Source organism: Megalobrama amblycephala, linkage group LG14 (genome assembly GCF_018812025.1).
Source record: "Megalobrama amblycephala isolate DHTTF-2021 linkage group LG14, ASM1881202v1, whole genome shotgun sequence".
In the NCBI taxonomy this organism is placed as follows: Eukaryota; Metazoa; Chordata; class Actinopteri; order Cypriniformes; family Xenocyprididae; genus Megalobrama; species Megalobrama amblycephala.
In genome coordinates this window covers 13,710,236-13,720,277 of record NC_063057.1, presented here as the reverse complement: position 1 = coordinate 13,720,277, position 10,042 = coordinate 13,710,236, and the positions used below count along the sequence as shown (strand labels likewise).

Here is a 10,042-nt window from a genome sequence, read left to right as displayed (position 1 = left end):
CTTTAGAACTGTATCCATACAGGTCAGTACAGCTTGAGCATTTATCATCATTATACCAAAGACGTCTATATTGATTATTGGTCGTTTAAGATTGATTCCTCAGTTTGCTTGTATTTAAATGTCCTGAAATCTATTCATTATTTTTCACAGTTTATGCAAAGCATGCACAAGGCCATGCTAACTAATTAGGATGTTGTCTACAAACTTACTTTCTTCAACTATTCATTTAAATGGGATAATTGGGAAGAATCGACCCATTGGATGACCAGAACATCTTTGCTATCCCTGAGTAATTATACATTTAAACATTCAATCCTAACCCAAAACACCACCACTGTGTCCTTTTAAAAGAGTTTATTAGTTCGTCCTTCCAAATACTTGATTCACCAGAGGGAATTTCTGAATATTCCCAAGGATCATCAGTGCATGCAAACCTCTCATATACTGCTCTCCTTGAATTTAGGAAATGACTCACATGGTGCTTGTAAATCAGTTTTGTTAAACAACCCATATAATTTCAAACACATTTTAAATGTTTAAAAACAACTGTGGAGAGTTTACATATACCACTACACCTTAAAGATCAACACAAGCCTGGTTTACATTTCAGCACTGTACAAACAAACAAACAAGAGATCTGAAATAAGTGAATGTGCTGATTCATACTGAACTGACTGCTGTCTTCAGGAAGGAACACAAGACATCAGATGATTATTGTCTTTAGAAATGAATGGCTGGTGCTATTTTGCATGTCTCCCATATAGACACTTGTTTCAACTCATTAGTTCATTATTGAAGACGTTATGTCCTGAAATGAGTCTTAAATAAGAGAGACGTCCAAAATTTGAAGTGGTGTCCTTCAGGACCAGGACTGTGGTCCTCTGAACGAGGGTCTGTCTGTGGTAGCAGGTGGAATTTGCATGCAGTACTGTAAGCGCCTGCAGGTGGAGCTGTGATGCAGTGTTTTGAGAGCTTTGCATTTAGGAATATTGCAGTGAATCAACCATGTACCATGATGCCAACGAGTATTTTTTTCATATACAGCGAGGTGGAAAAGTTTGTAAGATTATTGGTTATGAAAGTAATGAACGTTGCCAAAAATCATATAAACTTATGAAACAGTTATACCATAATATCATTGTAAGTCCAAGGCTTAATATCCTATTAAATAACATTCACATTTTTTTCATATGTTGTTTGTTAATTAAATTGACGGCCTTGTTTTGTTTTGTTTTGTTTTATTTGCGAATCTATATTTATTTCGATTAATCTACTGTAATGAGCGTAAATAAATGGTTGTAAAGCTAATCTCCTGACTAAATGTTTGTATTACATGTTTATATCCTAATCTCCATCTCCAAATGATCTTGCTGATTAGATATTCAAATCCATAGACCATTCTGTCCGCAGTATTATGCTCAGCCGCGTGTTTCCCCCAAATCCGTTCCACGGTGTAATGCATGCATTATAGACACATTAAAAGACATTGGGGCGCAGCATATGCCTCATTCATGCCAGCCGCGCGCGCTGATTGCAGCCAATGAGATTTTACAATTAGCCCAATCAGCGGCCAGATTCGGGATGTCACTGCGGGCGAGTCAGGAGGGTTTGTAAAACAAGACAGTCACTGCGTCTCAGCAGAAAGCCACTGACTCACGCCTCTCCTCTGGTAGCCTACTTGGGAGTCAGCTGCGAACCAGCAAACTCCGAAACAGCCGCTCTGACTGCAGCGCGCACAGCGCGTTCGTTCCCACAGCTGCTGCTGCTGCACGCGGAATTCCAGTTGCCGTTTTAGCGCGCTTTAAATTCTGTCAATCAGCACGTCATGATGGAAACTATAGCTCGAGCGGCAGTTTTAACGGTCACCTCACCAGCGCTTCAGCTTATTCGTTGATGGGATTCTGAAGCTCGTCTGTCGTTTCTGCTTGAGGAAATTAAACGAGGAGGATCTTTGCGATAAAAAATAAGTGTCTGTGATACTCGAAACACAGCGAATCGAGTGTTTTTTAAAAGGCGTCTATTTGTGGAGTAAGTGAGTTGGGATTCCTGTGAAGGTGCCCATCATCCGCAGTGTGAGCGCGACTGCGGCGGTGAGGTGAAATCCGCAGCGAGAACAGGTAAGCGCTTGACACGGGACAACCGTATAACCGGATTGGCGTTTTACATCTTGAACTTGTTATTTAACGGAATAGCGACTGGGAAAGGTTATTTGAGCAGGTAAGCGAGGCGTGTTACCTGCTATGTAGTATAAGGGCGTGCTGTGAGGAGGGCAATGCACCATCCGCACCCGTGCGTTACAGGATTGTGTTATTTTACTCTCTGGAGCTTTTATCGCTTAAAACTAGGAACAGCATATCGAGATTTTTCATATATATACTGCAATTTGTAAGATATGTCATTCTTTATTTAAAAAAGCACACAAGCTCATAGACTGTCAACGAGTCTTAAAGGGATAGTTCACCCAAAAATGATTTTGTGTCAACGTTTGCTCAACCTCATGTTCTTCCAAAACCCTTTTACTTTCTGGTTAACAGATGTTGGGCATAATGGCAGCCTTCGTTCACTTTCATTGTATGTCAGTCCCTAATATTGTGCACAACATCCATTCGTGTTCCAATAAATTCGTGTTTCATTTGTTTTTATAAAATGTAGGTGTAGATGAATGTGTTAAGCACTCAGTGCAATCAGAGTGCCCCTGAGTTTCAAGGAGAAACAGCAAGTACCATCAGACTGTGATAAAACACGAAACTTAATCATTTCAGTGCGTTCCAGTGGCGTTTCAGCCTTGAATGCGTGACAGTCTGCTTGTCTCTTTGCCCCCAGAGAGCTTTACGAGACCTTAAACACAGTGCTATCAGCAAGGATGAATATTATGTTGACATTTTTCAAAGTCTTCCTCTTCTTGGTTGTAGTTGAGAGATAGACTTGGAGATATAATGGAATATGGAATGCATAGAATGCAAACATGGCATTATTAATGATGTGAGAGCAAGATACAGTACTTTGTTATTAAAATATGAGAAATGTCATAGCTGTTAGAATGAGTCCTGATATGTAGCATGTAAGAGTGTGTGTTCACATGCACTAGAGTATGAACGAGCAGTTGAGATGAGGCTGAATGACTGGTTTGGAAACTGGTGAATGACTCTCTCTGTCTGTTCTTCCAAAAGAAGAGCCGCCCTCTCTGTTCTTATAGGCTGCTGATTGGCTGTACCAGCCAACCAGGTTTAAGTTTTGCTATTGCCTTCCAATAAAATGGTTATTATTAATTTGTATTGGAGTTTGGCTATTGCTCTTTTTGGGTCACTAACTGATGCAGTTATGGTGAGAATATTGATATATGTATGTAAATGGGCCATTCTACAGAGTTGGTTCAAAGTCAAATGTCTTGAAAAAACATCTTTTTCTACAAATTTTGTATGCAAAAGGTATAATATCCAATTTACACATTTCTAGTGATTGTGCAGTTAATTCTCATATTGTATTTTCTGAAAGTTTTTGAATATTTTTACATATATATATACACAGTGTTTCCCACAGGATTTTGTGAGACTGTGGTGGGTGGACATCGGTCCCTCTAGGGGGGTCCGGGGGCTTGCCCCCCCGGAGGAAAATTTTGTACATTTTAAATTTAAATGCATAAATCTGGTGCAATCTGAGAGCAAAATTAAGTGACTAGATCAATGAAGAAATTAGTTTTCTTGTAAACAATTTGTGCTCTAATAGTAATTTATTTATTGGTGATGGTAGGGCACATTTGTCACATACACAAGATATAGTAGGCTAAAAGATAGTTCATAATTGGTCAAACGTGTACAGTATACAATTAAAACCATTAAAAATATGTAGCAAAAGGTTAGAGGTTACCTTTGTTGAATTAATTTATTAGTGGGAGCCTGTATCTATACATCTGTATTTGTGGAACTAATGGACACTCTTTGATTTGTTAAACAATCCAGAATGCACTAAACACATTACTTCATTGTAGAGAAAAAAAAAAAAATTAATAAAAACATATAATCATTAGCTAACCAATAAATAAATAAGTAAACTCGGTGAGTAGCCTATATAATTCAGCAGCAAAAAGTATTCTAGCCTAATTCTTGGAAAAAACAACTTCGCACAGTAATTTTATAAATCCAAATGATAATAAAAAGTTTAAAATTACTATTTGTATTCTTATGAAATGAAAAAAAAAAAAAAAAATTTATATTAGATTTATGTAAATAATTATATGTATTTATATTAATGTAAGATTAAAAGACGCTTATTTTAAATGTATTGTGCAGCTTTTTAATGGGGCAACAAGATATGATAGATACGACAGAATCTATTTGCTCTGACAGAAATAATCTTTCAGTGTGCAAAACCATTATAATATAAAACGCTTCAAAACAGCAGCAAAAAACCGCTAATGCGCATCCCGGGTGCAAAATGATGTGCTTGAAGCAATATCGAGTCGGAGCGTGCAGTTGCGCTGCGCATTGAAAAGTTCACGGTACAAAGAGAATCCCTGTGTATATCTGCATCTAACAGTTTATTAAACATATGTTTCTTTTCACTTTTAAATTCCAGTTATTGTGCGTGTGACGCAAATTCATAGCCCTTGTGTTGTGCGATCTAACAGACACCCTGTAGCCAGTATGATGACATCGTTAAGAAACAGCAATAAACTCCAACAAGATAAAGTAATTTTATGCAAATCCACAGCCCTTTATCTACATATCAAGTATTATAATGGGAATATATCATATTGGAGAGTTTTACCGTGCTGACTGTTGTTACAGAACACGACGCGCTGCTTGAGTGCTGAACAGAAAATGATTGACAGCTGTGGCAGAGGGAAGACGAGTTTCTGACCGTGAATTTAACGATGTTCTCCCTCACATGAAGCTATGGAATGGCTTCAGATTAATTTGAATATAGTGCACGAAAATTTAATTGGTGCTAGTCTACTTATTTTGCTCTATGACTCCCACTTTTGCCATAAAAAGTGCAATTATCAGACGGTTATTTAAATATCGCTTCAAACCTAATTTCCGTTTCATTTTGAGACTGTGGCGGGACAAATTAGAATGTAGCGGGCCGCCACAGTCTAGTCAATGTATGGGAAACACTGATATATATATATATATATATATATATATATATATATATATATATATATATATATATATATTTTTTTTTTTTTTTTATTTATTTATTTTTTTTGCTATTTAAAAAAAAAAAAACGTTTTCACAGGTAAATCAATAGGCTAACAATTACAATTTTAACAATATTTCAAGTGTAATTTAGAGATTTGTTTTTTGAATCCAGTGTTTCTTTGTGAAAGGCATAAAGTTTATCATATTGATTTCAAAGTTAAGGATTCATTAGTTTGAACATACATTGAACCAAACACTATAATAACATCTTAGTTGATAAATCAATATACTTTATTTTTGACAAAACATCCCATGTTTCGGTTGTGACTGCAAATTTTCGGTAGTGACAGTAATGGTAGCCACCACATCTCATTACAGAATTTTAACTCACAAACTAAAACACTAATGATTTGCATAATAAAACATACTAAAATTCGAATGATTTGCATAACTGTACTAAAATAGTTTATTTCCCCCAAATAAACAATCACGTGTTCCCTTTGTCACTACCAAAAACAATGATATCACTACCGAAACAGTCACGACCAAAACGTGGTGAAGTTTCGGTTGTGACAATTTTAGATACTTTTGAGCCTATCTCAAAGATGCTAAGCAGCACATGGTTAGCACAGTTCTGAACAGTTGTACACACATCATAACTAAATTTTATGGAATAACACCCAAAAAAGTTTGCTTAATTGCTGAAAAAAGGTGTTTGGAAGTGACATTAAAAATAAATAAATAAATAAATAAATAAAAAATATATTTTTAAAAACAACAATGGAAAAAATTGCAAAAATTATTTCAATATCAAGTTGAAGTTTAGGGGTTATGGTTTGGGACAGCCACCTCCCAATTGAATGTACCTAAATAAATGATGACTTTAAATTTATTTAAGGGATGGTTCACCCAAAAAATGAAAATACTGTCATCATTTACTCACCCTCATGTCGTTCCAAACCTGTATACATTTCTTTGTTCTGTTGAACACAATGGAAGATATTTTGAAGAAACTGTTCTGGGGCACCATTGACTCCCATTTTTTTCCTACTATGGAAGTCAATGGTGCCCAAAGCGACCTGGTTTCAAACTTTCTTCAAAATATCTTCCTTTGTGTTCAACAGAACAAAGACATTTATACAGGTTTAGAGCAACTTGAGGGTGAGTAAATGATGACAGAATTTTCATTTTTGGGTGAACTATCCCTTTAAGCTTGCTGATTTTAAATGTGTTTTTTGGTTGTGGGACTGCAGTTTGCACCAATTCTGTACTAATAAAATATGAATATATATATATATATATATATATATATATATATATATATATATATATACACATACATACATACATATATATATATATATATATATATATATATATATATATATATATATATATATATATATATATATATACATTTGCTATTCTGTGTACTGTTAAAGCAAGTGTGTCTTTACCCTGTAACCCAATTAAATAGCAGGTTGATGAGCTGACTTTGGGAAACTGATCTTGAACTGCATGAGCTTTGAGTAAAGATGTGTTTCATTCGAACCACTCGGTAAGACACAATAGCCAACAGGAATCTAAGAGGAAGAAAAATCAATTTTTGTAATCTTGTTGTGCTTAATGAGACTCTGCTTGACTGTTTCCCTCTACTGGCCTGTTGAAAACCTGTTTATGTGTGTGTGGTTGGACAAATGAACCATGTAACCCTTCTGTTATGATTTGGTTACTACAACAGTTTTTACGACTTATCATCCCGCTATTTGTGTTAGCTTATAGCAACAAACACGTGCGTTCTCAAAATTTGTCCTTTTATGTATTTAACATATGCTGTTTCTGTGGGAAGTAAATTAACTTAGTACCTGGAAACTGTTTTGTGCTTGGCAGAACACAAAGTTTATTTGCACTGTAAATATTTATGTTAGGAACATAGCAAGACGACAGTTTCTTATTGCAGATCTGTCCGAGCATATGGCCATATGCTCATATCATGTGCATTTGTGTGCAACTGGATGGGATTGTCTGTAGGTAAATGTGTGAATTGTGAGTGACAGTTCTGTCTGCTTGTGACATCTTTGGAATAAACTCCCGCTGTGCGTCCCCCACGTCCCACCGCGTGTGCGTGCTGGTGTGTACGTGAGCTCATGTGTCTGTGTGGATAATGAGGAGAGAGTGATTTCCACCAGTGAGAAACTCAGCTTCCTGTCAGCACTGTTGCACACGTGAGTCCCATTACGAAACCACAGGCTGTCCGTCTTTGTATATATTTGCGTTTTTTTTTTCTTTTTTCAACCCCATGTTTTTGTCATCTTTTCAAAATTGCTGATACTTTTTTTAAACAACTTAATCCTATTGTTTACAGTAGGAGTCTGTTGGTTGCATGTGTAAATTTCACTAGCACCTCATTTGTGTGCATGGTGCAGATAACCCAGAAATGGAAATATAGTAAGAGAAAGCTTGTGGTGTTGCTATTACTATAATCCCCAGTTTCACAGACACGATTTAAGTCTAGTCCTAGACTAAAATGCATGTTTGAGCTATTTTAACTGGAAACAACTTGCACTGACATATCTTAAAATATGTTGGTGCCTTTGTTTTGTCTCAAGATGAACACCAGTCATGTTTTTTTTTCTTTTTTTTTCTAGGGAACATTTATAAAAGATATTCAATCCTGGCATAATCTAAACCCTGTCTTTGAAACCAGGCCAAAGTGTTTAAAGTTCAGTTTTAGACTTTATGCCCACATGCTTATTGACTCAACATCTGGGCTAGTAACCTAAAGGTTAGATGTTCAAATCTATGAACTAGCAGCATTGTGCACTTAACCTTAAGCCCTGTTCACACTGACAACATTTTGGGGCAGAAAAGCAACTGAAAGTCTTTGGATTTCAATGAGAGTTGCTGAAAAAAGTCATGAAATTGTGAAATCAAAATTGAGTGATTTTGATTCATGCATTGATTGATTGATTGTTCATCTTGTGCATGATGTGATGCTTTATGCACTGCCACAATTTACTGTATATACAGTTGTTTTCCTCAATATTCACTTAGCAGCAAGAAAATTTACAAATATCAAATTTTTGGTAAAACTTTAGTTTGGGGAACATTTCTCACTTTTAACTTATTAGCTTGCATATTGGCTGTTTATTAGTACTTATAAAGCACAAATGAATGCCTTATTCTGCATGGCCATATTCTACATCCCTAAATCCTACCCCATACCTAAATTTAAACGCTACAACAACTACCTTACTAACTGTTACTAAGCAGTAAGTTAAGAGTTTGTTGAGGCAAAAGTCATAGTTAATAGTGAATATGTTTTCCCCATACCAAAGTGTTACCAAGTTTTTAAAAGCTGTGGCCCGTTACACAGCCCACCAGTAAAATCATTCAGCAGACGTACCACTACTAGCAGCCGCCAATGCAGTGTCATTGTGAACTGGGCTTTAGGTTGTTCCAAATTTGGAACTTGGTGATATGACCATTCCTCAGTGTAGCTTCAGTAATATACCTGAGGAAAGAGAGCAGAACAGAGTATTTCTGGTGCAGATCTTCCCAGGGGTTAGGTCACGAACATCCTTCTATGCCGGCTTTTATATTTGCCTCTGCTAAGCCATGCGTGACAGGTAATAAATTAGTTTTGTTTCAGATGCATGAAATGATTTGAAACCTGCAGACAGGTATATGTATTGTATTCCTTTTGTAGTTGAACTCGCTGTTTGAAACATCCTCCTTAAGTCTCGATTTTAAAGTGGTGTCAGACTACAGTTTTAAACATGATTTCTTGTACTTACAAAGAGAGAGAAAAGATGAGAAGCTAGAGGGAGGGTAACATGGTGCAATCTTTATGCTGTGCATCCTAACTTTATGCTGTGCTCTTAATATGCTGTGCTCGACTCACCTCAAATCACAAGTATAATTCCCTGAAGGGTCAGGGAATTATACTTGTGATTTGAGGTGAGTCGACTTCTTGTTGACTTTGGTTTAAATCTGTTTAGCATTTGTCTGGGAGATAAAGCGTGGTACATTTTCTTTTGACGTTTGTGCATTCTGGGTTGCCAAGGTAAGGTTTAATTCACCCTGACAGTAAGCATTGGACTAAACAAACCAACATGTTTTTCGCTCTCTTGGTTTCTGTAGGCACAGGTGCTTCCATTCAGCAAACTGCAACCATGTTGTAAATGTCTCTGCTAGATGCATTGAAGGTCGGTAGTGTGTATGTCTGTGGTTGTGCAATCTGTGAATGTCTGTGTTTTTCTTTCTCTGTGTTCTGTGCATTAGGCATCTCTGTTGTATCAGTGAGCTTCAGTCCCTCTGCCACCCACTCACACATCTATAAGTGTTCCCATGGAAACATGACTTTTTAGCTCCATTATCCCTCTTAATGTACCTCACCACACACAGACATACACACACACAAATCACAACTGCGGTGTGGGCTAGAGGGCGCCAGTGAGTCTTTGATTTTTGTCATCATGGGCATTGATAAAATTCAAGGGGAATGGTCAAACTCGTTCCATAAATTAGCATGGTTCACTTGTCACCCATTGAATAATCTAATATCGGACACTGAATGCTGATTTGAGTGTTAATTATAGTCCACACATTTTTCAGTATTATGAATGGTGTTGTATCATTTCAGGGGATTATTGCTGTTGCACAATCCTCCCCAGCAGTGTTTTGTGCTCCTGCCATCCTGTATTTTTTCAGCACGTTCAAGATGAACGTTTTCAAGCCCTCATAGAATGCGCTAACATGAATGAAGGTGATATTAGAATCTTGTCAGGGCGATTCATGTCACTGCAGTGCTTTGGGACGGACATCCTCTTGGAGTGAAAAGGGAAGGTAAACATGGTAAATGCACAGGTCATTTCTACTTTTCCACAGTATCACT

General features: G+C 36.8%; 1 protein-coding gene across 4 annotated transcripts in view; it reads left to right on the top strand.

Moving 5' to 3' along the window:
- Positions 1-1,548: 1,548 nt before the first annotated feature.
- plxna4 (plexin A4) overlaps positions 1,549-10,042 on the top strand; it is a 214,489-nt gene continuing 205,995 nt past the window's right edge. For 2 of the 4 annotated variants that reach the window (XM_048157446.1, XM_048157449.1), the window contains exon 1: positions 1,549-2,117. The gene's annotated coding sequence lies outside the window, so the exon portion shown is untranslated. Of the gene's footprint in view, positions 2,118-9,288; positions 9,354-10,042 lie in introns of all 4 variants that reach the window. The other 2 variants (XM_048157448.1, XM_048157450.1) reach the window with 2 other exon arrangements.